The sequence below is a fragment of the Eretmochelys imbricata genome, chromosome 2 (genome assembly GCF_965152235.1).
Source record: "Eretmochelys imbricata isolate rEreImb1 chromosome 2, rEreImb1.hap1, whole genome shotgun sequence".
Classification (NCBI taxonomy): Eukaryota; Metazoa; Chordata; order Testudines; family Cheloniidae; genus Eretmochelys; species Eretmochelys imbricata.
Genome location: NC_135573.1, coordinates 184,297,451 through 184,324,405, shown reverse-complemented (window position 1 = coordinate 184,324,405; position 26,955 = coordinate 184,297,451).

Genomic DNA, 26,955 nt, shown 5'->3' with positions numbered 1-26,955 from the left:
CACTATCTTGGCTCCCCGCACACTGGGGTGGCCAGTATGTAAACCTCAAGGGGTACTTTTCCATGGTGCTGCAAGCACTGGTGGATCACAAGGGACATTTCACCGACTTCAACGTGGGATGGCTGGGAAAGGTGCATGACGCTTGTGTCTTCAGGAACTCTGGTCTGTTTGAACAGCTGCAGGAAGGGACTTAATTCCCAGACCAGAAAATTACTGTTGGGGATGTTGAAATGCCCACAGTTATCCTCAGGGACCCAGCCTCCCCCTTAATGCCATGGCTCATGAAGCCGTACACAGGTACCCTGGACAGTAGTAAGGAGCAGTTCAACTATAGGCTGAGCAAGTGCAGAATGGTCGTAGAATGTGCTTTTGGACGTTTGAAAGCTTGCTGGCGCAGTTTACTGACTAGGTTAGATCTCAGCGAAACCAATATTCCAATTGTTGTTTCTGCTTGCTGTGTGCTCCACAATATCTGTGAGAGTAAGGGGGAGATGTTTATGGCGGGGTGGGAGGTTAAGGCAACTCACCTGGCAGCCAATTTCACACAGCCAGACACCAGGGCGGTTAGAAGAGTGCAGCAGGGTGCACTGCGCATCAGAGAAGCTTTGAAAGCCAGTTTCATGACTGGCCAGGGTACAATGTGACAGTTGTGTTTGTTTCTCTTGAAGTTAGCCGCCCCTATGAAAGGAAATAAAGTCACAATTGTTTAAAAACCGTTCTTTATTATTTATTGCACAACATATTGAGAGAAATGAGAAGGTAGACTGGGGTGGGGGGCTGGGGGCAGGGATTCAGTTAGAGGGGTGGAAGAGGAGGGAAGGACAAGTCCAGAAACCAAATCAAAATTTAGGATATGCCAGCCTTCTGGTGCTTGTGCAATCCTCTGGTGTTGAGTGTGTGCGTCCCCGTAGCCTCCCCCCTGTGTTCTTGGGAGTCTGGGCGAGGAAGCTATGGAACTTGGGGAGGTGGGAGGGCGGTTATATAGGGGTTGTAGCAGCGGTCTGTGGTCTTGCTGCCTTTCCCGCATTAGATCCACTGTATAGCAGAGCATGTCAGTTTGCTCCCCCATGAGCTTGAGCATAGCATCCTGCCTGCTCTCATCGCACGCGTCCCTCCTCTCTTTGTGTTCATTGAATGCTTTACGGGACTCCACAATTGTTTGCCTCCACACATTCAGCTGGGCCCTATCAGTGTGGGAGGATTGCATGAGCTCGGCAAACATGTCACCCCAAGTTCGTTTTTTCTGCTTTTTTTTTTTTTCTGGACCAGCCTCTGGGACGGAGTAGAGGCATTGAAACGTTTGCACCTGCAGGAGGAGGAAAAGGGAGGGTAGTATTTTAAAAGATACATTTTAGAGAACAAAGGGGACACTCTTTCTCAGTGAAACAGGCAATTCATAGTACGCAGCACATGTTCTTTCTGTACAAGGTCACATTTTGCCTCTTCTACTGAAATGCCTGCCACTTTGGTGTGAGTAAGCCATCACACGCAGCGGGGCAACAGAATTCAGCTTGCAGGTAGCCATGGTAAGCCCTGGGGGCACGCGGGGTTCTGCTTCTGCCACATTCATTTCAATGCTTTCAAACTGCGGGGCCCCCTTTCCCAGAGCAAGCAATGCCCACTGGGTTTGCCATATAAAAGGAGGGCCTGCGGGCTCTCTGGGATAATCGCTTCACACAACTCCCACCCCCCTGCACCCACCGCATGGCTCTGATGAGGCTCTGAGTGGGGATGAGCCCTTTAAACTAAACGTGAACAGCCCAGTGCAGCTGGGTTTCCCCCCACGCCCCACCACATGGCTCTGGTCAGGCTTTCATTCACCAGAAGTGCCTTCTCCAGGGTCATGGTCTGGGAGCCTGCTTTGGGAGTGTGGGGAGACTATTGGCTCCAGCATTTAGAATAGTTCCTGGCTAGGGCGGGAAATGGATTCTCCACCTGCTGCCTGTGCACTGTCCTCCTCCTCCTCCTCTTCGTCCTCCAATAACTCATCCTCCTCGCTCCGTGAAACTCCCCCCTTGCAGGTGTCCATGGACAGTGGTGGGGTAGTGGTGTCGTCACCCCCCCATAATTGCATTTAGCTCACGGTAGAAGTGGCATGTATGGGGCTGTGACCGAGAGTGCCTGTTCGCCTCCCTGGCTTTTTGGTACGCTTGCCTGAGCTCCTTGATTTTTGTACGACACTGCTCTGTGTCCCTGGAGTAGCCTCTTTCCGTCATGGCCCTGGAGACTTTAGCGTACGTATTTGCGTTTCTTTTTTTGGAACATAGTTCTGCCATAACAGATTTGTCTCCTCAACATGCGATGAGATCCAGTACCTCCCTTTCAGACCATGCTGGAGCTCGTCTGTGAATCCAGGACTGCGTAATCTCTTGTGATGGTGGACTCTGCATGGTCACCTGTGATGGTGGACTGTGCTGATAGTCACCTGTGCTGATGAGCTTGCCATAGTGACCAAACAGGAAATGAAATTCGAAAGTTCTTGGGGCTTTTACTGTCTACCTGGCTAGTGCATCGGAGTCTACAGTGTTGTCCAGAGCGGTCACAAGGGAGCATTCTTGGATAGCTCCCGGAGGCCAATAACATCGAATTGCGTCCACAGTACATGTAACCCGGCACTGCGATCTCGATTTTAACGCTACTCCACTTGCCGAGGTGGAGTACAGAAACCGGTTTAAAGAGCCCTTTAAATCGAAAAAACCGGTTTGGTCGTGTGGATGGAATCCGTTTTATTTCGAATTAACTCGGCTAATTCCGAAATAACCACGTACTGTAGGCCAGGCCTCAGGGTGGTATCCTTCTAAATAGTTTGAGCCCTACGGTGGTGCTATGTTCAATGTTTTACAAGCTGCCAGGAACCATCCAGCACAGCAGTATGTCTGCAGCCAGGACATGTGCATTTGTGTTTATCTAGTCAACATAGGTATATGGGACCCAACTGTGCCCATGTGGTTTCTTCACGTTATTTTGGTTGAGTACAGTGCAAAAGGCACATTATTTTATTTTAGGTAAATGTAAAATTTTTGGAACAGCTAAAGAATAATGGTCAGTGATTGGTACAATTTGAAGCCAGTTTTTGTGATACAGGAGAACACATGAGGAGATGACATAGGGCTTGTCTATACAGTGGGGTAACGTGCTCCACGGGGATGGGATTTCTCAAGCACACTCATGTACTTTTTTGAAACAGCCTTACATCAAAGCACAGCAGGGAGCCTGTAGTGTTCACCAGCAGGGTCTACACAGGTCAATTAGCGAACAACACTTTCGTTTAGAAATCACACTCCCATCCTGCGAGCTGCTGCTTTGGGTAAACAAGCCCTTTGTAAAAACAAAGAAGGGTGAGAGGAATGCTAGCCCTTCGCTGCAAGGGGCTATCTATTTTTGGTGCTTTTGCCAAGGTGGAAGTGGGTTAATTAATGCAAAAATAATTTATATTGAACACCCATGAGTAATGATGGAGGGAGGGGGACTTTCAATTGGGAATATATTTCAAATATGTTGTTTATGGACCTACTCCATCTTTCCTACAGCAAACTGCATATTTAAATGCTTTGGGTTTCCTTCACTCTGACAGCCACAAGGGGATGCAATTGCATTCTTTTCCCTTCTTTTCCAAACTCTCAGAGGCAGCGGCACCAGAGCCAGCATTCTCCGCTAAATGAGGCTAGGGGTGATATGGCTGCTGCCCCCTCAAGCAGCCCCCCTCCCATGCAGGCTTACAGCACAGGAGGCAAACTTTGGGTTTGGGCCAGAGCAACATAGGAACCCCATAGGCAGAGACTGCCCAGAGGATGCTGCGAATCAGTGCATCTCCTAGGTGTTCTGTCCCTATCCATCTACTCTCTAGAGCACCTATGGACTCTAGGCTTTCCCACTGCTGTGCGGGTTTTCCTAGGTTCATAGATTGCAAGGCCAGAGGGGATCACTGCCATCTACTAGTCTGACCTCCCATATAGCACAGGCCAGAGAACTTCCCCAAAACTATTCTTAGAGCAGATCTTTTAGAAAAACATCCACTCTTGATTTAAAAATTGCCAGTGATGTAGAATCCACCACAACCCTTGGTAAATTGTTCCGTTGAGACTGTATGCCTTATTTCCAGTCTGAATCTGTCTAGCTTCAGTTTCTAGCCATTGGATCATGTTACACCTTTCTCTGCTAGTCTGAAAAGCCCATTACTAAATATTTGTTCCCCATGAAGATACTTACAGACTGTGATCAAGTCATGCCTTTACCTTCTGTTTGGTGACCTAAATAGACTGTGCTTCAGTCTATCACTGTAAGGCATATTTTCTAATCCTTTTGTCATTCTTGTGACTCTTCTCTGAATCTTCTCCAATTTATCAACAGCCTCCTTGCATGGTGGACACCTCCAGAACTAGACACAGTATTCCATCAGCAGCTGCATCCGTGCCAGTGAAAGGGGCAAAAGGGGTCTTTTTTCCTACTCGACACTCCCGTTTACGTATTTTAGGGTTGTGTTGGCTCTTTTGGCCACAGCATCACACTGGAAGCTCATGTTCAGATGATTATTCACCGTAAGCCCCAAATCCTTTCCAGAGTCACTGTTTCAAAGGCTAGATCCACCACCCTGTAAGTATGGCCTATATTCTGTGTTCCGAGGTGTCTACATTTGCATTAACTTTTTACCACATTTTGGGGTGCAATCTAGACTAGTTAAGGGTTGTGTCACCACCTGCACTGCAACCTTCGGCGCCTCACAATGCTTTGCTGCTGTAGCTCCCAGCTGGGGTCCCTCACACACAGCCAAACAGCACACAGGTCACCCCCTGATTGTCTGTGTATAGCTGCAGCCTGCCAGCAATGTTCCAGTCCACACTCTGGCTTCCATCAGGCTTTGCTACAACTTGCAGGCTGACCCCAACACGCTCCCAGTCCTGGATTTTCTTTAAAATGATGGGTTCTTCACTGTCCAGCCCCCTCCTCTGCAGCTCAGCTATTAGAGGTCTGCTGCCGCTGTATGGGGTCAATATACAACCGTTTGCTATTTTAATTGGAGTTACCAACAATTCTGTTTAAACACAACACTGGCTTCATTTTGATTAAAGAATAAAACAAGTTTATTCACCTACAACGAGAGAGATTTTAAGTGAGTACAAGTACAAGCTATTAAAGTCAGAAATGGTCACAAGAGAAAAAAAGATAAAATGCTTCCTCGTAGCTAAGTCTTAACAAACTAGACTATGTTCAAGGTAAACTCCTTACCACCTGTTCCCAGCAACATAACTGACCAAATTCTCAAGTCAGGATGTGTCTCCAAAGGGCTGGTTCCTTTGTCTTCTCAGGTGAGAGAAAGAGAGAGAGAGAGAGACTAGGGTGGTTTTGCCCCTCATTTTTATAGTTTGGTCCCCCTTTGAAAAAGATGCTTGTAAGGATTACCCCTCAAAGCAAAGTTTATTTAACAGTGAAGCAGGCAACATGGAGTCTGGGGGTAAAGATGCCTGAAAGATATTTCTTCTTCCCTTTGTATGCTGAAATGCCTTGCCGCCCTCTTGCTGTCTCAAGAAGCCTGTTTACTACTTATATGTAAATTGGGGTAAACACAGATTCCTTTTTTAAGATGGACCTGCTTAACTACTCCTGTCTAATTGGGCTATTTACACTATATTGGGTTTGAACACGTGCTATTGGGATCATATGGGGGGAATTCATAACTTTACATATAATGTTACTACATACATTTCACCAAAGAAACATTGAGTTATTAGTTTTCAAATGATACCTCACAAGGCATATTTGTACAAAAATTATGGCAATTGCATGTGGGTTGCGAATCCAGGGTTGCATTCGGTCCCAGCAATATTAAAACATTAGGCATTTGTGGGTAGAGCTGGTCAGAAATCTTCTGATAAAATCCAGCTTCAGCAAAAACAAAACAAAACAAAATAAAATAAATGGTGGTGGAGGGGGGAATTCACAAACTTTCACCAAAAAATGTTTTGTATTTTCTCACCAGCTGTTGTTGCACTACTGTGATGCTTCCCTGGAAGTGCGGGAGGGAGCTTTCTGCCATTTGGGGGGCCCCATACCCCGAGGCCAGGATTTTCAGAAGCCACTAGTGATTTTGGGTGCTTTGCTATCGGGGTGACCTATTTGAAGTACCTTAAAGGGGCCTGATTTTCAGAAGGGGTGGCTGATTCAGCACTTCTGAATTGGGTATCTGTGAATTTGTACTACTAGGCCCTGCGAGTAAAGGGAAAGGAATGGCTGCAGCTGCCCGGCTGGAGACAAGAGTCATTAACAAACTGACTAGAGCCTACGTGTGTGACTGGAGGATCCAGATGAGACAATGAAAACCTCAGTGGCTGGGGCATTCACACCAAGCGACAATAGCCAAGAGAAGGATTCCTCCCTTCCCCTCTGGAGAGAAGCAGAGCAAAGGTTCAGAGCTGAAGAACAAAGGGGAAGGTGTGGTTGGCTGTGTTAAGAGCTGAGCTCACAGAGGTAACAGCTCTCATCTGGATCTAAGGCCTTGTCTACACTACAGAGTTTTGTTGATTCAAGTAAAGCTGACAATCAAAAACCGGTATAATTACATTGCTTGTGCACGTTCACACTATGCTCCTTCTGTGGTCTAGCATCAACTGTGAGAGCAGTGCACTGTGGTTAACTGTCCCACTGTGCTATTTGCCACCTTCAAGGAGTTAGGAGTTGTGGGAAAGCAGAGTGGATCACAGTGCATCATGAGTGCGGGCTCAACATCCATGATGCAGTTCTTTGCACTCCAGCATTCCATGGGTTTCTGATTGCATTTTGCAGCATTTTTTCAATGGCCCCTGTTTGCGGTGTGCCCGCCATCTCTGTCTGAAAGGATGGATCCCACACTGCTCTCTACCTTTGTGGTCACTGTTATGAACACATTGCAGATGGTCATGCAGTATATCATGAGCATCCATTTATCAGTTGCCTGACCTGCTGTATGTCATGGAAAGAAACAACACCAAATTACTTTTGGAATTCACGGAGCAACTGAACATGGTGGGCCATCACTTTTGGGCTTGGGAAAAAAACATTGAGTGGTGGGACCGCATTGCTACGCAGGTCTGGGATGACAAGCAGTGGCTACAGAACTTTTGGATGTGGAAAGCCACCTTCCTGGAACTGTGTGCGGAGCTCGCCCCATCCTGAGGCACAACAACACCAAAATGAGAGCTGCCCTTTTGGGGGAGAAATGCACGGCGCTCACAGGGTGGAAGCTGGCAACTCCAGACTGCTCCAGTCACACATCAGTTTGGATTCAGGAAGTTGACCATTGGGGCTGCATTAACACAAGTGTGAAGGGCCATTAATCACATCCTGTTCTGAAGGACCATGACTCTTGGCAATGTGCATGAAATATTGGATGGCTTTGCCGCAATGGGATTCCCTAACTGTGGCGGGACAATAGATGGCACACGTATTCCAATTTTGTCCCCAGACCATTTTGCGACAGACTACATCAGTAGAAAGGGGCACTTCTCTATGGTATTGCAGGTGCTTGTGGATCACCGTGGGTGTTTCACTGACATCAACACGGGGTGGTCTGGGAAGGCGCATGACACACGCATCTTCAATAACACTGGCCTGTTCAGAAAGCTGCAAGTAGGGACTTTCTTTCCTGACCAGAAGATTACAGTGGGGTGATGCTGAAATGCCCATAGTGATCCGGAGAGACCCAGCATACCCCTTACTCCCATGGTTTTACACCAGAAACCTGGACAGCAGCTTCAACAATAGACTGAGAAGCTGCAGAATGACTGTGAAATGTGCATTTGGCAGATAAAGGATGCTGCCTTTATGGCAGGTTAGACCTAAATGAGGAAAATATTTACACGGTCATAGCAGCCTGTTGCGTGTTCTGTAATATTTGTGACGCTAAGGGTGAAAAGATTCCCCCAGGGTTGAGCACAGAGGCAGATCACCTGGCTGCTGAATTTGATCAGCCATATACCAGGGCTATTAGAGAGGCACAATGGGGGACTATCCAAATTCAGGAAGCTTTTAGGCAACATTTTGATAATGATCCCCAGTAATGAGTCTTTCTATACAGCACTCTGTCATGCTTTGTTAAATTACCATCTTGCATGAAAATTGTGATGAGTCCTGACTGGGATTTGTTGTTAGCAAATGATCAAACTACCACTATATATTACTACTACCAGCAGCAACCACCACATGTAGGAGACAAATAAAGATTGGTTATCTTTCAGAGAATTTGTTTTTATTATTACCAATTAACAACACACAAAAGTCTTGGCCATGGTCTACACCGTGAGGGAGGGGGATCGATCTAAGTTACACAACTTCAGCTACCTGAATAAAGTAGCTGAAGTCAACATATTTAGATCGACTTACCGTGGTGTCTTCACCGCGATGAGTCAACTGCTGTCACTCCCCTGTCAACTCCGCTTGTGCCTCTCACAGCAGTGGAGTACAGGAGTTGACGGGAGAGCACTAGGGGGTCAATTTATCATGTCTAGACTAGACACGATAAATCAATCCCCACTGGATCGATCGCTGCCCACCGATCCAGTGGGTAGTGAAGACATACCCTTGGTGGGAAGGGAGATAACAGTGCAGGGAAGTGTAGGCTCTCATAGTTCTGTGTAAGTCCAGTTATAATTTTGGAAGCTGTCCAAAGGGGTGGAGTGAATGGGGTACGAGACATTCTGGGAAGTTGCAAGGAATGTGTGGGAGGACTTGGGGAGGGGATGGAAATCAGTTCTGTATTGGCTGCCTCATTCAGCCCCTGTCACTAGATGGAAACCACTTCAAGCCAGCATCCCAGAGGAGGTCCATAAGGTGGACTCAAAGAACACAGTACATAGGTGCTGGAACTAGGGATGTTGGGGGTGCTGCCACACCTCCTGGCTTGAAGTGGTTTCCATAATATACAGGGTTTACAGTTTGGTTCAGTGGATCTCAGCACCCCCACTATAAAAATTATGCCAGCACCCCTGGCAGTAGGCCCTCTTCCAGTTGGCGCTCAGGGGTTCTTAGGGTCACTCCCAAAAGGCCAGGCATAGACCAGATCTTGTGAATCCCTGACATCCAAAAATGAAAGCATCCAAAATAATTAGTCGCTTTTGAAAATCTTGACCTCAGTGAATCTTAAATCCTTTGTATCAAAATCTGGGGCCAGATATGGATCTCAAAATGTGATTTCAACGTCAATATATTTTACACTCAGCATAGACTGATATCACAGTCTGTTCCAGTTATTGTAGCTATATGTTTAGGACTTTGTTCTTTCCTTAAAATCCTCTTAATTTACACAAAGGTCCAGGCAATAGTAGAGCTTTGTAAATATCAGAGATGTAGTTTTATTGATCTGTATTTTACTCCAGGTTTGGTAGAGTAGTAGAGAAAGACAAACTCATGTGTGATTCAACCAGAACTTGTATGGTCTGTTCCATAGGGGAAAGCACAACAAGTTGAACTGAAGATAAGGTTGGTGGTTTGAGCTGAATCTATGTGGACTCATAGGTAACTTTCAAGGGGATGAAAAAGGGAAATGTACCTAGCAAACTTGTTAATTTCATTATAACTGACCTCCAGGAAGAATAGGCAAGTTGTGGAGCTGGAATGGGGTGGGATGTTGGAAGGGCTGATTTTAGGTTTTTCAGAAGTCTATCAAATTCCCTGGGAAAACCTGGGAGGTTATCAGGGTGCTCCTTAGTGATGAACTGTTATGCTGAGGGGAAAATTGAAGTATATTTAAAGCTTGTAGCAGAGAGGCGTGGCCTCCCTCAGAGATTGACAGCAAGGAAGGGCCAGATGCCCCTGGAGGGCGAAACTAGGAAAGGTGGAACAGGAGAGGGGCGGAACAGGAATAGGAAGTATAAAAGGTAGGCCTTGTAGCTCATTTGGGGAGAAGCCACTGAGGGAGTCAGTTGCTTCCACCCTGCTGCTGGAGCTTGAGCCTGCTGAGGACTTCTGCTGTCCTGAGGACTCATCTGAACTGCCTGAAGTACCAGACATGCCTGATGCTGAGGAGCGGCTGGGACTACTGCTTGCACTAACCCAGGGGAGATGGAGGACAACCTAGAGATCCAGGTACATCCCAAGGGAAGAATAGGAAGTGGCCAAGGGACAGCTCACTATGGTCTGACTGAGTTGCTGCCTGAGTCCAGTTCAGCGTGTTGCGGCTGGATCCCCGCTGACCCAGAGGCAGACCACTCTGCCACTGTTAGGGCCCTGGGCTGGGATGCAGTGGAGTTGGGTGGGCTGAGTCTCCCTACCCCCTGCCACTCAACCCCTAGGGTGGCAGCCACCCCACCTTCAGTCTGAAGGCCTGTGGGAGTCTACCATCTGCCTAGGCCCCCTAAATTGTGTGGGGTGCTTGCCCCTTGCCTGGACCTCCTAGACTGGGTTGGGTGCTCGCCTCTTGCCTGGGGGCTGGAGCCAAAGATTGCAGGTATCCTACCCTGCTTGCAGACTGGGGTCCCCAGATTATTCACTGGTCTGTCCTGCTTGAGGGTTGGGGCCCTAGACTGTGCTTGGTACCCTGCCCTGTCTGAGGGCCTCGATTCCCAGACTATACCTGGCTCTACCCTGCCTCAGGATTGGTCTTTAGACTGTTGGTGCCCTGCCCTGCCTGAGGGGTTGGGTCTCTGGACCACTCACTGTTCAACCCCACCGGAGGGATTGACCGCTGAGACTAACTTCCCCCTTGTCTAAAACTGTATTCCAGGGGTGTGAAAGCCAAGAGGCATTACCTTCCTCTGAGATTGACAGCGAGGGAGGGCCGCTCATGCCTACACGTCTACATTGCTGAGAGTTGGGAACTACATCTTAGGTGATGAAGAGTGAGCTCTTGAATTTGAAAAGGAAACAGATAGAAATATTGCAGACAATAGAAAGATATTGGACACCTTGGAGAGAAAACAGAGAAACTGTAGGAAGTATCCATCTCTGCCCTGCAGACACAATATCCTTTCTATCACCCCTTGATGTTTAAGAGCAAATACATTATTTGAAAGCCACCTGTCTAACTGTAGACCCTCTAACAAGACTGCTCTGTAGAAATGATGTGCCATGTAAGCGCTGGATGAATCACTTAAACGTTTTGCTGCTTGATTGTTTTTGTTTGATTCATGGTTATTAAAGAAATGCTGCTGTGTGCAGGAGGGCACCTGCCCAGTACAACACAAAATAGTGCAGTGAATGAGAGGAATCCAGTCTCGGAGAAAGAGGTGTGAAGTGGAACAGAATGTTATGTTCTGCCAAAGTCATTTTTGATGTGTGCTGCTTTGTTGAGCTAAGTATGGAAGCAAGCTAGTGCTTCCCATTGTGAATGGAAATTAAATCTGATAGAGATACAAGGCCTATAATAGGTGTACCAGTTATATGCACATATAGCTTTGTTGGGATTGATTGCTTTTCTGCGTGGGGTCGCAAATCCATACCACTGGCACCTGACTAATTGCAGGGTTTTAACACAGAGAGAGAAAGAGAGAGAATTCAGATGAAGATCCGGAAACATCTCTTTCCCACCCCTTTCTTCCAATCTCCCGCATGGGGTTTTATTATTTCAGTCAGTTAGCTAAACAAACATGTAATCTGTAACTGCTGACATAAATTACCTATTTCACAGTTTGTACTGAGCATGAAAAGAATCATGAATTCACAAAGAGATTCTTTTTGTAATTCCATCAATTGAAAGCAAATTGATGAAACAGCTTATCCAGATCATTAAATAAGTGAACTGACCCCTGAAGGTTAATGGAGAGCTGCTGGAAGTATCAAACCAATCAAGGAGAGTGGGCAGAGTTAGAATGAGTTTGACTAAAGCATGTGTAATATAACTCATTGCCTGAGTACGGGAACTGCTTACAGGGGGTAGTCAGTCATTCCAGAGCCTAGTACTCAGTCAAGTTATTTACTTTATTCAGCCACGCAGGATATATCACCAGTTGGATCAAAAGTCCCTATGTTTTGTATGTTAAGTGGATTTACTTACCTGTTCTTGAAAGAGTCCTAGGCATGGGTTTTTAGTACTAGATTCACTACCTGACAGTGCATACCTGAGTTGGTTTGGAAGGTGGGAGCATAGAAAGCAAACCTCCCTCCCATAATCCAGGCACAGTCAGAGATAGGAGAATAAGATCACAAACATCTACATTCAGAGAGATGGACATTTCTGAGTATCCAGTAGAAAATCCAGTGGGAAGATGTGCTATGCCCCACTCCAAAAGGAGTTAGGAATGAGAGAGAGATTTCCCAGTCAATGGCTGGATTGAGGCTCCGCCATCTGACCTGTGTTGTGACAGCTGACTTGCAGTCATCCTTCAGTTGGTTCAAGTGCACTGGCACTGAGTACTTTGCTGCTCTCTCTCCTGTGTTTCAAGGAGAAAGAAATCGTGTTGTTCTTGTCCACACAAAGTGATGCACACATTAAGCTCCCCCTTTATATCTTGATTTTTTCCTCTCCTTTGAGGCATAGGATGTGGAAGGTGGTGGGAGAGAAAAGGAGGGAGAAACAACGAGTGAGTGTGACCTGGGCTCTAGAAGAATCTGCTGGGCTAACACGGAGGGGAGGGAGGAACAGAGCAAATTATGCTCAACACTACAGTCATGACCTGAGATAGGACTCTGAGACTGCCCGGCAGCCATTACTAATGCTGGGGCTTCTCTGCCCTACTCATCCTGAGCAGCCTATGTGTCTCTGTCTCAGTATCGATAATCATAAAAAAAAAAGAAGCGGAAAAATATAGTCAGTTTTCACTCTGTTCTTTGGCTTTGACAGCGTCACTTATTTTATTAGCTTGTGACTTGTAAATTCTCCATGCTGCTCTTGAGTTTGGCCCTGAAACTTCCATGGGAGTTTCACCTCCTCCTTTCCTGTCTTTAATTAGCCCTCTATCTTTAGCTGATGCTCCATCCAATGAACCACAAGTAAGGCAGTAAGCTGTAACTGTGTGCTATAAACAGATCAGCAGCAATATGCAAAGAATCTGAAACTTCACTCAAACATACCCCAGTCTTACATTGGTGTAACTCTACTGGCTTCAATTAGTTACTTCTGATGTATTCTGGTGAGAGGAGTAGCAAGCCTGTACAGCTGAGCAGCATAAAGGGTGTTGCACAGAGAGACTGTCAAAGCATAAGGTTTTCCAGGTGACTTGGAGTTAAGTCTCATTCACCTGACTTTGAGTCAGTGAGATTATCTGCTCCTCATTTGGAGATTGCTTTGGTGGAAAATAGATTGGCAGAGTTACAGTAATAATGACTCCATTTGTAACTCTTGCTACTCATACATTGGTACCCACTATCCCTGGACTATCTCTTGGTCCCCCTCTATTTCTTGGCGGAGGAAGTGGAAGATACAGTGCAAAGAGCATTTTGTATTGCTCAATTATGTTTTACTCCAGTTGGCATTCAGTACTGACAATATGCAGTTCTATAGTACGTCTTGTTGTTTTCTTGAACAGTACCCTAAAAAACGCAATAAATGCCAGCAACAGAGAATATCATCATCATCATTTTCTCTAAGTGAGTTTTTGCTGTTGTAGGACTTGGAGAGTCTTTGGCACTGGGACCCATAAAAGTGTCTTTGATTATTAGTTCTAATGATTCCATCTTTTTCCACTTTGTTTGAGACTGAGCAAGAGCTGGTGTCCCGAATGAAACACTCTAAACTGGGGAGATGACACTTCCTGGAATGTATGGAACATGTACACTACAGCATGATGAACTGGGATAATAAGTTTGCATTGAGAATTCATAAAATAGAATTCTTGCCAATTCTATACTTATCCAAAATAGGTTTTACAGTACTCCGGTGCTAGTGTGGACATCCACAAAATGGGACAGCAGAAAGATTCTGCCAAATAAGACTAAAGGTGGTCCAGAACAAATCTAAGGCATGGTCTACACTAATGAGGTAGGTCGATCTATGTTACTCTAGTTAAGTTATATAAATTACGTAACTTAAGTCGACGTAACTTAGCTGGACTTACAGCAGTGTCTACACCGCAGTATGTTGACGAGAGATGTTCTCCCATTGACATAGCTTCCGCCTCTCGAGGGGGTGGAGTATGGAAGTCAACGGGAGAGCACTTTGCCATCAACTTTTCACATCTTCACCAGACCCACTAAATTGACGCTGCTGTGTCAATTGCAGTGCACCGATTTAGCCAATAGTGAAGATAAGCCCTCAGTCTTAGACTAGAACTTTGGGATGTTCAAAATTAAAACTAGTTGAAAAGTGATAATTTTTTTCCACAAAAAGTTTTCAAAAAATATTGGCCCCCCACCCACACTTTTTTAATTAATTTTGCATCAGAAACTTCAAATTTTGCAAAATTTTCCACCAGCTCTATTCAAAATCTGAATCTTGGGTTCAAGCCCCTTTCTAAACAAAGCCTTCATCTCACCTGCTAATACTTCCAAACCATATGCCAAAAATAAAATCAATATTGAAGCCTGTCTGCGTATATGTCCTGATGGGACAAGATTATTGATGGCATCAGTGCAACTTCTGCAAAATGAATCTTGCCAGATGTGTAGAGTATTCAGGCAATATTATGCTTAGCAAACCCTCAAAGTGATCTCAGTGATACTGTAATAAATATGGAGTGACTGCAGGGATGCAAAGGAGTTACTCCATATTTACAGAAGAGATTCTACCCCAGGGCCTGAAAAACCAGCCTACCCAATAGTGTCTTGAGAGTACAGCAAAAATAAAAAATAGTACTCTTGACTCCTACTGCCATCTTATTTCCCCTAGGTAGCAAATTAGCTACAGTCCATAGGACAAAATCCCCAAACCTTCCTCGCAGGTACTTTATCCTTCAGAATATAAAAAAATACATCTTGAGAATCTTTTCCCAAGACTTTAATGTATCTTAGTTATATTTGATTGGGAAAGTGGGAGGTCCATACTCTTTATTGACTATTTCAGACAAGCTATAACGGCTACAGGGATGTCATTGAATAATCACAGAACTAGGTCTTGAAGACGGCTAACTAACCAGAGCAGACAGGCTCTCCTAGGTCCCCTTCCTGCAATCAGTCTATATGGCTTGATACCTGCATCCGTGGTTGTCCCCCTTTGACTTCAGTGGGGCTCTGTGCAAGTGCCAGAGTCCATCCACATGGAGCTCATTGCAGCACTGGGGGCCATGGTCAAGAAGCATTGGACAGGCTTTTCTAAACTAGTAATCTGCAGTAGTGTGGGTTATGGCCCTGATTCAGCAAAGCATTTATATGCATGATTACATTCCACTGAAGCTGGTGAGATTTAAACACGTATTCGCAATCTTGGTGGGGCTGCTACAAATAATAATAAACATGTAGTTTTATCCACAATGCTGTTCTCCTGTGGAGCTGAACTGATTTTTAAAAATTTTAAAAATCAACAAGATTTTATCGTGATGGGACAATTCCGGTTTTGACTTTTCTGCTCTTTTCACTCTTCACATCTTGATACTTCATTGTGTTAACTTGAGCAAACCAAAGGTTTAACAATGAAGAACATAGTGAGCCAAATGCAGCCCTTTTTCTTCTCCGTGAATGTCTGCAGCTGATTTTTGTTACAAACTTGTACAGTAGTTAAAACTGTTCAGTGACTGGTTCATATCGTCTGGTTAATAGCATCCAGGAAAGACTTAGTGTCCATCTGTTTTCATTGAGCTAATGAGGGCTAGAGTGCAGTGACTACCAAATGAAACACATTTGTAAGTGTTACCCTCAGATCTCCCCCAACCAACCCTGGGATTCTTGCACTTGACCACATTAACTGCCTTTTTAACCTGGTGACTGATTTATTGACAATGTGACAAAATAATTACTGGGAGACTCAACCTACTAGTGTACTTTGTGGAAATGGTATTTAATCTGTCTGTTTCTGTTAAGCAAGACTGATTGCACTGTTAAATACACAAGCAAAGGGCTCTGTGTAGGAACGAAGCCCATACACTCTCATCATGAGCATAACAACAAACATGGGACACGTTAAAAAGCAAAGTATGTAGAAACCAACAGGCACAACCTCATGTCATGGGAGAGAGAGAGAGAGAGAGAGGACCCACACATGGGAGGTGCTGAGCACTTCCTGGGAGGTGCTGAGCAACCTCACTAAAGTTGGAGGATTGGGCCCCCTCGGGTGAAATTCATCCCTATGTATTGGCCTTGTGCTAGTCCTCTGCGCTGGTGTGAATTTCACCAGAGAAAACCACAGTCCTGATCCCTCATGCAGGTGGACTGGATCCCCCCTCACTGAAGTCAGTGGGGCTGTAAATCTCATTCTGAGGTCAGAGCTAAGACAGAATAAAAAGTCTAATTTACAAACACCAGCCCAAAGTCAATAGAGTTAATACATGAGGAGCAACTGATAAATCCTAAAAATGGGATGATTTAAAGGTATAGTAGGCTGCTGCAAAAGAATTACAGAAGAAAATGAATGCTAAAATGATCCGACTTATGTTGAAAAGACCATTACTACTGGTTTTAATTTGCAGTCCACTCTAGAATTTGGGGGTTGGTGCATGGGTGTGGGTTTTCAGTACCAACTGTTATATTTGTATAATTTTTAAAAAGGCACAGAAGAGAACCTCAAAGATATTAACACCCATCCATTGTACCACTCTGTATCTTTTTATAATTAGGCACTGCATAGTGCAATCTTCACTTGCTTTTTACCCTCTTCTGCTGAAGCACAAATGCCCTATGTAATGTCAGTAAGTCCAAAGACAGCAAGGACTCAGGGCTTGGCCCTCTAATAAAAAATGTGGGTGCTGACAACTTACATGAGAAGTTGGCTCACCTCTTGGCTGAGTGACAAGGCTCCTCTCCCTGGGATGGATCAGTAGGGTTCAGTGTTTCTGTGTACAGTAATCAATGCTGAGCTTGCGTTCTTTTGCAACATCACCACTGGGAATCCCACAGCTGCTACAACAACTCCAGAAATTGAACCAGTCTCTTAGGTCATCAGCTTCTCCCTCCCATCACACTCTGGATTTCTTTTTAATTAGGAAAAAATGCTGTTTCTAATAGGCAAGAGGCTTCTGTCATTAGTATTGTGTGTCTGTTTTGGGGCATTTGGGTCCCAGATTAATTTAGAAGTTGAAACAGGAACCATTCTCTTGAGCAAATGCAGGTTTTCCCTATCATCATGATGGATCAGGTCTGCTCGAAAACATTTTAAGGGGAATGCTCTCGTTTTAAAATGGCCTTTTATACCATTGATTTCTAATGGGTTGCTGAAATGCGTGTGGTGATCTCATAAAGTCTAATGACAGTCTGACTTCTCATGCTGGTAATCCCTTCACAGCAGCCAGGAGATTAACTATAATTTTCAATATGTTGAAATAAAACCCTTTCAGGTCTCTCCATCAGGCACACGGCACAACTGGAATATCGGTGCCACTAACTCTTTCCCCTCTATAGACCGCTTAACCCAATCCACCTTCTAATTGCCTCAAACTTCCTTCTATCCACAGATGTGTCCCCGGCTGGGTCTCATTTAGCACATTTCTAAAGAGCCACCTCAATTTGGCCTCCCTCAGCTCTCTGGATGTTTGCCTTGCATTGATCCTCTATTCCCAGCTGCCTCTCACTCTGAACAGCTCCAGCTATCCACCCTGATCTGCGCCACCTCCCAGCTCTCTGCCTCTCCTTGGTGTCCAGCCCAGCCTGAGACAGCTCAGCGTTGCACTAGCATTCCTCCGACATTCTGGACGTTTCACTGTGGTCCACCTTCCAGCTGCCTCAGCTCTGAGCATCGTGCCTGTGCACCCCCGCATTTGGAACTGTCCTCCCCATCTCACCCTCCCCGCCATGCATCCTTACCTGCTGTCACTCATAGAAGTCAAGTGCAAAGATGTTTGGCCTCAACTTGTGTGGGAAAGCATGTGTTGATTTACAGAAGACAATCCTTCCACAGGGCTCTGCAGAACCATCCTCTGGCACGATAAAGACGACGAAACAGCTCCGTTGACAAGGCTGACAACAATGTGCTTTCCATTCAGTGTGAATTGGTTTAATATGATTTCCATTTGAATGTTTATTGCAATACGATCTTTAAATGTTCGGTCTCATTGGCTTTACTGTGGTGCAGAATAATTTTTTCTGGAGTCCTGACTAATTCTATTGCTTATTACTGTGTATTGATGGTAAACAGTTATTTTTTTTTATTGCCGCACTATTGTGAATTGCCATCATTCAAAGCAATATATTAGCACTTGAAATACTAGCCCTTGAAATATGTCCTGCCACTTCTCATGTGGGACTCTATTTTATATCCAGAGTGCTAGATCTTAAATTTGAGCTGATTTATATGGTTTATCTGATAGTACATTTTAAGTCACTGAATGTCTGCTTAGGAACTCTTCATTTCAGATGATTTACAGTTTATCAAATATTTAAGACATTGTTTCAGGTTCCCCAATGTAACTTTATCAGCTTCGTTGATGAAGGGATGTATTTGGCTCTCAGAAATGAGCTGTTTTTTTTTTAACATGGACTACGAAATGGGATACCAAATCCTGTCTTTGGAAGCTCATATTGGCATCAAGGTATGCAAATACCTGTTTTTATGGTCCATAAAGCTGATTTGAACAGGCACATGCAAGATCTGGATGTTATATTTGGCTCTTTGAAAAGTGGATTTAACATACCACAATTTTGTTCCCTCCTGTTCTTTCCGTTCAGTTCACACTAATACTTTGCATGTTTTATATCCACTTAACTGGTTGTTTTTGTTGTGGAATGTGAGCACATGAGACAGCTGCTAACAGCTTTACACTTGGTCACTAACTTGGAACACACAATGAAACACCTCACAGTTCTATATGGCACCTTTCATCATGAGATGATAGAGTGGGCCAAATTCTGCTCTAATTTTTTCTGTATTTCCAGTTGTGTTGCTCCATCAAAATAATTAGTTATTCTTGATTTATACCCATATAAAAGAGAGGAATTATATATAGTGTCACTGGAACAGCCATTTTATGCCAAACCTGGCTTCTGATCAATCGTGTTAATTTCAAGCAAATCCTCAAGAGACAGTGAATACAAAAAAACCTTCCCCACCCCACAATGTTCCTTATATTCTACTCCCTGCAATTGCAGTATTTTATGTTATTCTTTTCTCTCTGCCTTAATCTCCTGTAATATAATGTTTGAGCAATATCCTTGACGGGGATCACATGTACTTATACAGTTCCTAAAATACTTGAAGACACAATAGGCCAGCTCCTTGAGATTGGTTCTCCCAGTGGCCATATGAAATTAAAATGCCAGAAGCTACTGTCCTTTTTATTTGACTGGTTGTTATAAAATACTGCAGAGAGAGAACTGACTTACTGAATTTCTCTAGCCTGTGAGCTGTCTGTGTTGAACCTCACTAGATTCTGGGCTGAGAAATGTATGTAACTGGATTATGGAATGGATTAAACATAGGCTATGGATTTTGTTAACTAGATTATGTAGTTATGCTCTTCTTGGATGGGACTCTACTTGTTTAGCAATGCCACTTTTTAAATTGAGTACTGGACTATTTGTTCCTGTGGAAGGATGTTCCCTTAGATGAACATCAATGATGTTCAATTAACTGATTTTTAACAAAATCTTTGTTTAAGAAGCTGAACTAGCAACTAGTCTGTCTATTTAAAATCATGATTTTTACCATAATAAAAATCTATTAGTTATTCTCAGGCTCAAACTCAGATTTAGATGTTATGGTCAGAAGGGACCATCGTGACTATTTAGTCTGACCTCCTGCACATTGCAGGCTACAGACCCTCACCCAGCCACTCCTGTAATAGATCCCTAACCTCTGGCTGAGTTACTGAACTCCTCAAATCATGATTTAAAGACTTCAAATTACAGAACATCCACCATTTACACTAGTTTAAACCTGCAAGTGACCCTTGCCTCATGTTGCAGAGGAAGGTGAAACCCCACCAGGGTCTCTGCCAGTGTTCCCTCTAAGCTGCATGGCCGCGCGGACGCCCAAGAGTTAATCAAGTACCGTACACTTGATTAGCAGAGCCGCGCACATCCAGGAGTGTGTGTTCAGGTTCCCCTCCCCCCTTGCTCTGCAGCTGTTTTGTTCCTGTCCTCTACCTTGGAGTCCCTGGCCAGCTGCTCCTGGGACCCTCCTGCTTGCTGTGCAGAGTTGGGGGAGGGGTGAGGGTGGTGCTGATGTCAGGGTGTCCTCCTCCCCCTGCCTATGTACCCCATCTCTGTAGAGTATGGGAAGGGGGACAGGGCTCTGTCTCTCACACACTCTGTCTCGGTCTCACACTCACCTCCCAATACCCCTACTTGTATTGTTGTTGTTACTACTTGGTACTTCCTGGAATGCACATATATTGTCTGTAATTTTATTCTCTCAAAGTGCTGTTATTTTAGTTTTTTGACTGGTCTATGCATTTCATAATTTTATTTCTCTCATGCTTAAATGTAATTCTTTGAGTAGTAAGTTCTAAAATGCCTAACCTGTCCTGGCTGGAGTAATTATCCCTATGGTAACTTTTAAAAAATATATATTATATCTCAGTTTTTTTAATTTCTTCTGGTGGTGCACATCTGCACATTACCTCAATAGTGGTGCACATAAAATTCATTCCACACATGGATGGAAAAAATTGGAAAAAATTTTTTGCCAATCTGATCCTGGGGGAAAATTCCTTCCTGACCCCAAATATGGTCATCAGTTAGACCCTGAGCATGGGGCAAGACCCACGACCCAGACACCGGGGAAAAAATTCTCCGTAGTGACTCAGAGCCCTCCCCATCAAGTGTCCCATCACCAGCCATTGGTCAGCTTCATGCCATTGTAGGTAGTCTCATCATGTCATCCACACCATAAATGGATCAAGCTCAGTCTTGAAGCCAGGTAGGTTTTTTGCCCCCACTACATCCCTTGGAAGGCTGTTCCAGAACTTCACTCCTCTGATGGTTAGAAACAGTCATCTAATTTGAAGCCTAACCTTCTTCTTGGGTTTGCAATTTGAGGCCTATTTAAAGGGGTCTTACTTTCAGAGGGGTGGATGAGTAGAACATTCTGAAAATCCGGCTGTTTCAAGGCATCTCAAGTTGAGCACCCAAAAGCTCGGGCATCCAAAGTCACTAGTCACGCTTGGAAACCCTAGCCAAAAGAGTTGTAAGGCTTGGTCTATACTAGGAACTTATGTCAGTATAACTGCGTCTCTCAGGGGAGTGGAAAATCCATGCCCCTGAGCGACATGGTTATACCGACTTAACCTCCAGTGTAGACAGTGCTGTCAATGGGAGGCATAGACAAGTCATGCTTCCCGATACTGGGGGAGGGGAGACACAATCTAAAGGGGTGGACACATGTCTGTCCAGCTTGTCTCCTCTGCCCAGCCCGGGGCCACCGCGCTCTCCCCGCCCCATCAGAGTTACTTGCGGGGAAGGGGATCTGTCCTCCTCCTGCTCACCCCCTCAGCACATTCAGCTGCTTTCCCTGGCAGGTGGGCCTAGGTGGGGAGTGGGAGGCAGTCGCTTCTCACGCTGGCTGAAGCTGGCTCTCCAAATCACTGCTCTGTGAAGTGCAGCTCAGCAGCTGCCTGACAAAGAGCGTGGCTTGGGAGATGGAGGCAGGCTGCCCCTGCCTGGGACTGGCTGCCAAGAACAGGGGCTGAGCAAGCCGGAAATGTGCCGGGGGGGGGGGGCGGGATGACAGGGGATTCCGGCTCTCTCTGCCCCTGTACCCAGCAGCAGGGCCCAGGTGAGGGGGGAGAGGGGGACAAGCCCAGCACCACTGTCTCCCCAGCCAGGCTCTCACAAGCAGACGCTGCACTGCACAGAGCAGTGACCTGGAGCAGCCGGAATGAGAAGTGGCTGGTCCCACCCCTTCACTCCCCACCCAGGCCCGGCTGCCAGGGACAGGGGCCAAGCGTACTGGGGTCAGGCGCAGCAGAAGGAGAGCCCATTTCCTTTCCCCCCGGCCCCCGGCAGGCCAAGCAGAAATCTGGGGAGCACTTGACCCCGTATGCCCCCCTACACATTGTCTAAGAGGAAGGGTTTCTCCTGTCAACATTGGGTTGCCATGTTTGGTTGGATGAATTCCTGGAGATTTAATCATGTGACAATCTTTAATTAAAGATTAATCTTTAATTCCTGGAGACTCCAGGGCAATCCTGGAGGCTTGGCAACCCTACATAGCGACCACCTCTTGGGTGGTGGAGTACCTCCACTGACAGAAGACGCTCTCCTCTCGGCGTCGGTAGAATCTTCACCTGAGACAGTGGTGCTGTTAGGCTGCTGCAGAGCTGTAAGTGCAGGCAAGCCCTCAAAGAGCTGTGTTGCTTACAATACAATGCAGGGGGAAAGCCTTGTAGTACCTGGTTGTTTGCACTTGGTGGTGGCGGCCTTGCAGGGTTTTTTTCAAATGCCTAACCTGTTCCACAGTGAATGCTGCTTCCCTTTCAATGGTACCTGAAAGGGCAAGGGTGGACTTTAGTCTGAGTGATTTCACTAGATTATTTGTTCCAGAGCATCATAGCTTGCCACCTTAAAGCCCTGGCCAGAATACCCAATGGAATGACCACAACATCTGTCAGCATTTGACAAGATGTGTAGATTTGGCTATTTGATCAAATCCACTTCGATCTCTAGATGCAACTATAGATGGACTCAGGGACAGAATATTTCAGTGGCTTCATGTGGAGGGACTTTTTGCAACCTTGTGTTGGATTCCTCCATAGCCTGCTGAAAGGAAAGAAGAGGAGGTACATGCATAATCGCTTTGCATTTTGGATGCTTTTATTATGTACGGTGCCCACAATATACCCTAGTAATCTGCAATTCAACAGCCTTACAACTGAAATGTCAGTGTAATAATTAGGCATGTGCTCACAGCAGTAGGTGTCATGTCTTTGTAAATCCTCCTAAACCACCAGCCAAACACTATGCTGGTTAATGGCACTATAGCTACTACTCCTAGCTTATCTCAACGTCTAACCTCCCAGTGGGAGGATGGATGTTGCATCCAGGATTAATTTACATTTTGTACAATTTAGGAAATCCATAAGGCATTGTTGATGCATTCCTATTCAGTGGGAGAAAGGATGGCAGACTCTGTCCCTATGATTCACGGTGGGGGTGGAGGGACACAGGGAAAGGGCCAGAAACACTGGGAAGCACCCTTCCTCATTTGCATTATGAACAGGAAAGTGTCACATGTCCCTTTTTGTTTATTTAATATTTCTCGTGCTTTATTACCAAAGGTTTGGCTGTCAAAACAACGAGGACTTTTTTATCTCTATCTCCTGTGAGTCTCATTAGGATTTTAGCTTGTGCCCGGGTCCTGAAAAACCCTGCTATATACTAGCATTCCAACAGAAAGAATATATTTGGAATTCCTTTGAAGTTGAGGAGGGTTGGGTTCTGGCACTATTGAATCTCTCTCCCTCCCCGCTTATAGACCCTGTGAGACTACTGCTTCCCAGCTCCTTCCCATCCCTCAATGCCTGCCAGCTGCCACTGCAGCCCCTATCCCAAAATCCTTTACACTGGATCCTGTCATCTGTGTGTGCCTCTGAGATTTTAAGATCTTCATTTTAATCTATTTTAGTAAGTATGTTTTACCCACTCCATGTATATCTAAGCTGCTATTAGATGTGGGCAAATGCTGCAAAGTATCCCCTGTGAACATTCACTTCCATAAAAACTCTGATAGCATTTGTGACCCCCCATCTATTTACTTTCTGCAAAAGTTTGTACAAATGGATTTTGTTCTCAAGAATACTCATGGACAGAATGTCACAGATATCCATGTAGACATCAAAGCAGCCATATTTATACACTCTTTATTGGTTTGGGACTCCTCTAATCAGGAAGCAGAAACAATCCTGTGACCTATCACCCAGCATGAATACCAAATTACAGTTAGAGAGCTCTCAACATAATAGTGGTGATGAAAAATCCACAGGCTGAAGTATGTTTACATAAACCATTCACTGAAAAATTTTGAATACGAAAAATTGAAGCCTGTGCATAATTCACAAGTAGAAAAAAGGAGCTGAACCCATTGAATAAATTGTTCTTTGTTAACTGTTTGCTCAGCCCCAGAAGTAATGCATTTTGTAGGACATACACTATGTCTCAGCACTAGCCTGGTTGCCACCATGTTCAAATCTTATACACTGTAGGGCTCATTGCTCTTTGGGGAATTCCTCAATCTGAATAGAGTAGCAGTGGGACCCAGAAAGAAGCCAAAGGCATACTTGAAGAAATAATCTCTTCCTCCTCTCTGACCTCCCCCACCACCCAACAATAAAGAATCAGCAAAAACAAGTGCATGGAATTGGAACTTGGAAGCCAGGTTACAAGAAGTCTAAGAAACTACAGGAAAGAGTGGAGGCGGTCTCTGAAATGTAGATCCCGTTGAACTGGTAGACCCCACTATTTCCTAAATATAATTTTGCATGATAGGAGCCTGATTTTTGTCAGTACATGAATTATCTGTGTACTTCCTTCAGGCTTGTCTAAACTTACTGGAGGATCGATGCTGCAGAGGTCGATTCAACAATGGTCGATTTAGCGGGTCTAATGAGGACTTGCTAAATCAACTGCCAATCACTTTCCCGTTGACTCCTGTACTGCACCTGATCGAGAAGAGTAAGGGGAGTTGATGGGAGAGTGTCATAAATATAAAGGGAAGGGTAAACCCCTTTGAAATCCCTCCTGGCCAGGGGAAAGCTCCTCTCACCTGTAAAGGGTTAAGAAGCTAAAGGTAACCTCGCTGGCACCTGACCAAAATGACCAATGAGGAGACAAGATACTTTCAAAAGCTGGGAGGAGAGAGAGAAACAAAGGGTCTGTGGGTCTGTCTATATGCTGGTCTTTGTCGGGGATAGACCAGGAATGGAGTCTTAGAACTTTTAGTAAGTAATCTAGCTAGGTATGTGTTAGATTATGATTTCTTTAAATGGCTGAGAAAAGAATTGTGCTGAATAGGATAACTATTTCTGTGTATCTTTTTTGTAACTTAAGGTTTTGCCTAGAGGGGTTCTCTATGTTTTTTTAATCTAATTACCCTGTAAGATATCTACCATCCTGATTTTACAGGGGGGATTTCTTTATTTCTATTTACTTCTATTTTTATTAAAAGTCTTCTTGTAAGAAACTGAATGCTTTTTCATTGTTCTCAGATCCAAGGGTTTGGGTCTGTGGTCACCTATGCAAATTGGTGAGGCTTTTTATCCAACATTTCCCAGGAAAGGGGGGGGTGCAAGTGTTGGGAGGATTATTCATTGTTCTTAAGATCCAAGGGTCTAGGTCTGTAGTCACCTAGACAAATTGGTGAGGCTTTTTACCAAACCTTGTCCAGGAAGTGGGGTGCAAGGTTTTGGGAAGTATTTTGGGGGGAAGGACGCGTCCAAACAGCTCTTCCCCAGTAACCAGTATTAGTTTGGTGGTGGTAGCGGCCAGTCCAAGGACAACGGGTGGAATATTTTGTACCTTGGGGAAGTTTTGACCTAAGCTGGTAAAGATAAGCTTAGGAGGTTTTTCATGCAGGTCCCCACATCTGTACCCTAGAGTTCAGAGTGGGGGAGGAACCTTGACAGAGAGTGTCTCCCATTCACATCACGTCGTGTGGACCCCGCGGTAAGTAGAGCTAAGCTATGTCGATTTGAGTTACACTATTCACGTAACTCAAATTGCATAGATTCGATTGACTTTTCCCTTTAGTGTAGAAAAGGCCTTACTTTCGAGCAGTACCAGACACATGAACAAGAGCCAGAATGCTGCACAATCCAACCTCACCCAGAAGGATCCATGATCACTAAGTCTAAACAAAACAACTGTTCCCAGTAATTTAGTGTTCCATAGAATTATATATTAGTTCAATACTTGCCAAATGGGAATGTAGTGGGATGACTTATTTGTGATGCTAGCAGACCAGATGCCAGCTCATGCCAAGGGTCCGAGGCTTCAGCTGAACACTGACACAAGGCTGGAAGCTAGCCTGGCTCATCTGTATGTTACTATTGTTAAAATAGATGTTAAGTTTATAAGAATGTGTTTAGACTTTATGAAACACTTGTAGGATGCTGCATGTGTTGATCTCTCTTATAACATCTGTACCCCCCGTCTTATAAGGTGATATTAAGGGTTTGCATTGTAATCCTCTGTAATTGTTTAAATCACCAGTCAGGAAGGAAACATTAAGTAATGTAAAATTCTGACTGTCTACAGAAGGTGTGAGGTCTGCCCTCCAAGAAGGCCCATTGAAACCAAATGAGCCATTGTGAAAAATCAAACAAAGACTTTGTTAATTGCATTTCTTCCCTTTTAAGCCCCCCCATGAAAAGGAGGTGTGCATGGGATCTCATCCCATCAGCTTGAACAAGAAGAAACTGTATCTCTATGCTGCTTGGACTTTGGGAGGGCAAGATTTCTAAGCCTAAGCGAGGGATCCTTACTGATTAGCCTGGGTTAGCACTAAAAGACATAGAGAGCATGAATATTACAGCAGCTTCCATAACCTTTTGAAACTAAGAGCTTGTCTACATCACTTGCAGAATCAACGGGCAGCGATTGATCCAGCAGGGGTCGATTTATCACATCTAGTCTAGACGTGATAAATCGACCCCTGAGCACTCTCCCGTCGACTCTGGTACTCCACCAGAGCAAGAAGCGCAGGCAGAGTCGACGGGGGAGCATCAGCAGTCGACTCACCACAGTTAAGACACCGCCGTGAGTAGATCTAAGTACGTCAACTTCAGCTATGTTATTCACATAGCTGAAGTTGAGTTACTTAGATCGATTCCCTTCCCCCCCCACGCCCACACCCTCCCAGTGTAGACCAGGCCTAAGACTAACTCATTTGTGTTACTTGCTTGAAGCTTGTAAATAACTCTCATATTTCTTTTTCTTATTTGATAAATCTTTACATAGTTGACTATAGGATTGGCTACAAGCATTGTTTTAGATTTTACACCAAGGGTGCAGTTGACCTGGAGTAGGTGACTCGTC